Source organism: Erigeron canadensis, chromosome 1, assembly GCF_010389155.1.
Source record: "Erigeron canadensis isolate Cc75 chromosome 1, C_canadensis_v1, whole genome shotgun sequence".
Classification (NCBI taxonomy): domain Eukaryota; kingdom Viridiplantae; phylum Streptophyta; class Magnoliopsida; order Asterales; family Asteraceae; genus Erigeron; species Erigeron canadensis.
The window spans coordinates 16,500,823-16,507,444 of NC_057761.1; the positions used below are offsets into that span (position 1 = coordinate 16,500,823).

The 6,622-nt window shown below is 35.1% G+C and overlaps 1 long non-coding RNA gene across 1 annotated transcript; it reads left to right on the top strand.

The window, feature by feature from the left end:
* The first annotated feature begins 82 nt into the window (after positions 1 to 82).
* On the top strand, positions 83 to 3,192 carry LOC122585443. The gene is made up of 3 exons (XR_006321712.1): positions 83 to 364; positions 2,246 to 2,316; positions 3,052 to 3,192. It is a non-coding gene; the product is annotated as an uncharacterized LOC122585443 (long non-coding RNA).
* The last annotated feature ends 3,430 nt before the right edge of the window (positions 3,193 to 6,622 follow it).

Genomic DNA, 6,622 nt, shown 5'->3' on the forward strand with positions numbered 1-6,622 from the left:
AGAATAGCTAGGAGATTTTATCCTTCATTCTTCCAAGACACCTTTGATACAATAACCCTTCAACCTTTTTCACACATAACACTACACTTTTGAACTCCCAAAACACACACATAATCTTCTCTCACATCAAACTCTTCTCTTTCACATTTTCTTTCAATATTTCGGCCAGCAAAATCAAGGAGGAAACAAAGACAAAAATCATACTTAAGGATATATTAATAATAAGGGTTTAAATTAGATTATTAAAGGCTTAAATTCAAGCATAGTTTAAGGGTTATATTAAGGTTGAAACAAGGGTTGTTGGAGGCTTAAAGAGTCACGAAATTTTCTGCCATATTTCCTTATCAAAAAGTGTTCTTCAAGGGTATATATCTTCATCTCTTTACTAGATTAATCTTGTTCTTGTTCATATTAAAAAGTTTTTATCAAAAGTCCATGTTTTCTTTTGAATATACACTTGATGAGGGCAAAGTTGATAGGATCTTTCTTTCCATGCTCATGCATGTTGAATCCATGAAGAAAGATCCAAGGATTCAACTAGTTTAAAGACCCAAAAGTGTAGATATATATTATATAGCTTTTGATATGGTTTTTCTTGCGAAAGATGGTCATATTAATATATATTATGAAGAAATATTTTCTGGAAAAATTGATAAAAATATGTATTAGATGTTATATTGTTAGATCCATAAAAGTTTGTATCAAAAAGTGTTGATGTGTGTTGATAGTTTGTAAAGTAACTTTTTATATAAAAAGATGAACATATTTTATATAATATTTGTACATATATTTCTGGAATATTTCATAAAAATATGTTTTCATGTTGATGGATTTGAGATGGATAAAGATTTATGTTAAAAAGTATTGATTTAAGTGCATACATGTTAGATTTAAGAAGGTTGGATTGTTATTTGAATTATGAGATGGTTAAAGACTTGTATTAACTGGAAAATATGTTAATCTTAGTGAATATAATCTGGAAAAGTTTATAAAAATATCAAGTATGCAAGTTTGAATCAAAACAAGGCAAAATATGCTTGAAATCGCAAACCGAAAACATGCAAAAATGCATTTTGAGCACACACATGCACCATAATCTTTTGAGCATCAAATTGTGATGAACCTACTGGAAATATTTCATATCAAATGTATAAAATGCAAGTCACTTGATGTATGACAAGAATTAGCTCAAAAATCACCTTTTCGGGTCAATAAATCACTAACCGAAAGCATAAAATTACACATATCACACCACCACCACTATCACGAATTGAACCAACAAAATATGATGAACTTACTGTAATATTTGAGTTAAGAATGAAAATCCATTTTGAAGTACCTTTATAGCTTAAGAAATAAGGCTAAAATCACTATTTCGGTAAACGATTTTTAATTATAAAGTCCTCAATTTAAGCAAGACACAAGATAGGTTGAATTGATATGAATTTTCATTGATATGAGTTGCCAAAAAGGCCTGGAATTTTTGGACTAAAGCCCTTGGGGCGATTTGTAAGAATTTCTATGATTTAATGAATTAAAATGATAATTAAAAGGTATATAAATTAATTAATAAATTATATAAACCATGAATCTGATCAAAACTACTTAACATGACCAAAACCTACTGGGAAAAAATAATTACAAGCAAGGGAACAAGAATTATACAAGTTAAAAGTAAATTATTAAGTAAAAGTCACTGATTAATCATTATTATTAATTAAATAGAAATAATGCACAAATAAATATAAAAATCATAATATTACAAATAAAAAGGCTTAGAAATCAGTAAATAATCCATCTATACTTATCTATGAATTTTAGAGATAATTTAAGGACTTGAAAATAATTATAAGGAATCATTTAATTAATATATCAATAAAATAAATAAATAAATAATTAAATAATATTAAAATTAAATAAATAATTATAAATCAGTAAAATATATCAACATTAATATTATAAGAACACAAATGTCAAATATGGTTATTAAACAAAGTATGTAATGGAAAATATATATAAAACAAAGTTAAACTACCGAAATTCCAATAACCGAACAAAATCGTATAAATGGCCTTCACTACCAAATGTCTTCAAACCAAATGAGGTGAACAACATAATGTACTTGATTACCATAATTAAGAAACAACCAAAGATGGGCAAGTCTACTAGCATACATCTCATGATCTAGTTTACTAGTCATGCAACACACACTTACGTTGTGTATATTTTAAATACCATGGTTTAGGCTTGCTCGAGGGACGACACCACTAGACGTACTTCACGCATCTGATCAGCCCCTTTTCATACTCCAATCAAGTGAGTCATAGCCCCCTTTCAAACTATTTTATGTGTTTAACTATCGGGGTGAAAAGCATGATATATAAATGAAAATTGCTTTTATATACATATATATATGAAATGATTTTCGATAATATGATTATGAAATGAAATTGTTTCGTATGTTCAATGTGATAAATGTTTTATGATGAGCTTGAGTTATGTCAACCCGTTTTCTTTCGGTACACTACTATTTACTCGAAAAGTGGAGGCCTGTAGTTAGAGAGTTGCGCAACTAGGTTTCGTCCACCCACCCATAAGTGTAATGGTGGAAGGTTGGTTGCCTTCGTGACAACCTTCACTTCCAGTCCGACCATAGTGGTGCTCTAGCTACCTTAAATTTGAATGGTCGTCTCCATGGCACGACCCTATTATTATTAATACGACACTTGATTGACAGCTTGTGCTATGAAATGAATTATATATATATATTGTTGGACTTGATAAAATGGTAGTAGTAGTGGCTCAAGCATTTACTCATCAAAGTTTACTTGAATTATGCCCATGTGGCTAAATGATACTGATATTAATATGTTGGTTATTATAAGTTGAACATACGCTTTAGAATTGATTATTTGAAAGAATACGTGGAAATTTTAGGACTCATTATCCTTGAATATGGTTTGTATATATATATATATGTGTGTGTTGTTAGTTAAAACCTATGAACTCATTCAACTCTCGTAGTTGACACTTTTTCTTCATGCTTTTCAGGTTTAGAGCAGTAAGTTAGCTTCATGGACCGCCTCTTGGATGTTGTGTGTTTGTTATATGGTTGGACAAGTAACGCAAACATTTGATCTTTTGATTATGAATTTGGTTATGTAATGGATTTAGACGTCATCTTGAACTTGTAATCTTTTGAATTTGAATGTCATTTGAAAACTTATGTTGATGTTTTATATTTAAATCTTTTGTACCATGTCGTTCTGTGGCATCTCGTGTTTCCGCCTTAGTCGGGGTGTTACAGTCAAGATTATAATGTAAGATTTATTTGATACATTATTTTGATGACAAGTTAGTACGGATAATTTACAATTGCATATTCGAGTAGATACAGGTTTTTGATAACGAGTATCTACAGGTTTATATTTCTGGAATTTTTGTAATTTTTCTTTGATAAGTTTTCTGGAAAATTGATAAAATTTGGCTAAGGAAAGCAACTCGTGTGAATTAAAAAATCTGGAAATTCGAAGTCCTTCGTGCTGACATCAGCATGCCTCGCGGTGACATCATCACGAAGCCCGCGAAGTTAGTCTTCAGCCCGGCCCACGAGGATTCGAAATATAAATACAGGTTTAACCTTAATTAATTACCTTTATCCGAAATTAAACCCTAGTAAATCACACGAACTCGTCTCTCCTTCGTACCACTCTTCATCCGTCCCCCTAATTCGATTGATTCATCCTATTTTCATGTTATTTATCCAAGATTGTTGGTAAAATCACGGTCTATGATTGATTATTGATGTTTTGACTATAAGCATTAACGATTACAAATCCTTATAATGCCCAAATTTTGAATCTTCCTCGTGTGAACAGTAACTCAGACGAACCAAGATTTAGATCTTCAATTTTTGATGATTTGGACTTGAATTGGACTTAAAATTGGATTAATTGATGTTATTACACATTAAATCTAATAAAAGTTCACATTAACATACTTAAAATCAAGATTAATTGAAGAATTTGAGTTTCGTTCACTATTCACATGAAAAACACCAAGAACACGAACTAACTCGTGTTCATCGAATTTGTTTTGATTTTTTATTTTCTGGGCATACACGAATCCTAAACAAGTCCAAGTTGATGATTATAATTGATTAAATCCTCGAATGGAGATGTTTTTGCCTCATGTTCCTGGGTTTCATATAAAGCTTGTGCTGACATCACACGAAGCAGACGTGAGAAACCCTAATTTTTGTAATTTTTATTACTAACTTTTCGTTTTCTTGTATTTTTTTTTTTTTTTGGTTTTTGTGCAGGTATGGCAGGACAAGGTGCAGGAGCTCACGTGTTCGTTAAGGAGCTAAATGTTGCACTCGATCTTAGCATTACGCAGACGGGGTGCACACCAGAGTTCCACGGTGTTCTCCAGTATTTCGCACGTTCTCGCGTTCGTTATGCCGTAACCGAGAACCCTCCGTTGGTAGATAAGTCTCATTCGAGAGTTTTGGAACTCAGCCAGAGCAGTGCAGATGGTGATCATACGTACATTCGCACTACTGTTAGAGGACGTTCTTTCTCGTTCTCAGCTGGAGACTTACGGACGATATTACAGTTAGGTGATGATGATATAGAGCAAGGTCCAACTGAATTTCCAGAAGCTTTCTGTGACCGTGCTCTACGTCGTATGGGTTATACTGGTCCTATTACCCACCCATACTTCAGAAATCATCTTCGAGGCAAATGGAAGTTGCTTGCTTACTATTTGTTGAGGTCCATCAGTCATCGGAGTACAGGACATGACCAGATGAATATCCAGAACGCCTCTCAGATGGTTGCTTTGGTGCTGCCTTACAGCTTTTCTCAATACATTTTTGATAATTTTGAGAAGCAGTTGAGGTCATTTGGAACCGACAAGAAGTTCTTTTTGTTTCCAAGATTTGTGATGATTATCATTCGACACTTTGCAGATGATTTGCCATTTGACGGTCCTACGTTCAATTTAGGTCGTCTTACTTATAAGGCTTTTGTTGAAAGTATGAAGCACTTGTCGGGTCGAAATCATCCGATACATGTTGATAATCTACCATTGGTCGGACATTTGATTAATCCTAACTATGTTGCACCAAGACAAGGTTGGGAAGATGAAGAACCCCGTTGTTGATGTTGCTGCTGGTGATGATCAGGCTCAAGAAGGTCCTCAGGAAGAGCGAGCTGATCAGTTTGAGGGACTTAATGATGTTCCTTTGTTTGCTGGTGATCTGGAGGATGATCCAGAGTATGATGCTCTTATGGAGGATATTGATGATCCGACAAATCTTGTACCACCAACTACTGGAGTTTCTACTTCTACCTCTGCTCCAGTTGGTGATGTTGCTGGTCCTTCTGAATTGCCGGTTAATGTTGGTGAAGATTATGAAGATGAAGAAGAAGAAGAAGAGGTTGAAAGACCACCAAAGCGAAGAAGGAGACAAGGAAAAGGAATTGATGCTGTGGAGAGACTTCAAACTTCTCAGCGAACTCAGGTTGAAGTTGATAGAGAATTTGCTGAATATCATGCTGCCATGGAGAGATCTCAAGCTACTCCATCAGTTGCTGCTTTTAGAACTTCTATTTCTGAGATTCATGTTTCTGTGCCTCATACTTCTGTTGGTGTTGTTGTTGGGGAGAAGAGGTCGAGACCCAAGTTCCTTATAAAAGGAAGTGGTTCTCAAGCACGAGTTGTCACTGAGGCTACAACTGTTACGATTCCTACTGCTCCGGAGTCTACGGTTCATCAAGAGCCAGAGACGACACTTCAAATTGCTAGGCCTCCTATTGCTCCTACTCAGCCTACAGTTCCTGTTTCTACAGCTATGGGATGATTGAGGATGCAATTGGAAAGACCTCAGATGCCTCCCGCAGGAACTTTCAGTGCTCATATGCCTTCATTTGAAGCTACGATGCCACCCCATGCTTCTACATCTGATGTTGCTTCTACTTCACGTCCACCTGTACCTGTTCAGCTGCAGTTGAGTCGTATGTTTTCTGAGAAGAAGATGGTGGAGATGAGGGTTACAGCTTTGGAGAGACAGCTGAAGCTCCAAGCTGACAAGCATCAAGAAGAGATGGACTTAATGACTGCTCTTGTTCATTCTCTTGGTTTCAGACTTGACCAATTCTTGGCTCAATGGGGAGATATAAGTGGTTGTAAGGATGATGAGCTAGCAAAGAAGACAAGAGATGATGATCATGAAGATCAAGATCGAGCTCAAGATCAAAACCAAGGACAACCAGATGTTGGTGAGCCAGAGAATCAAGGTCAAGATCAAGATGCTGCTGGTGATGCTATGGATACAGAGATCGCAAACATTCAGGGGAAGTCGCCAAGACAAAGAGAGTTAGAGATTGCTGGTACAGCTGGTGCTAGTACTTCTGGGACTCAAAATAAAGACAAAGTTGTGATGGCTGCTCCAGATGCAGATCCTGATGATCCAGATGATGATGATGATGAGGACGATTCCAATTCAGGTAACTCCAATTCTAAGTCTAATAAAATAGAAAGGGAGATTAGAGAAAAGCAAGTGAATGATCCTCATAATCATGGTGAGAACGAAAATCTTAGCAATGAGTCAACCAAA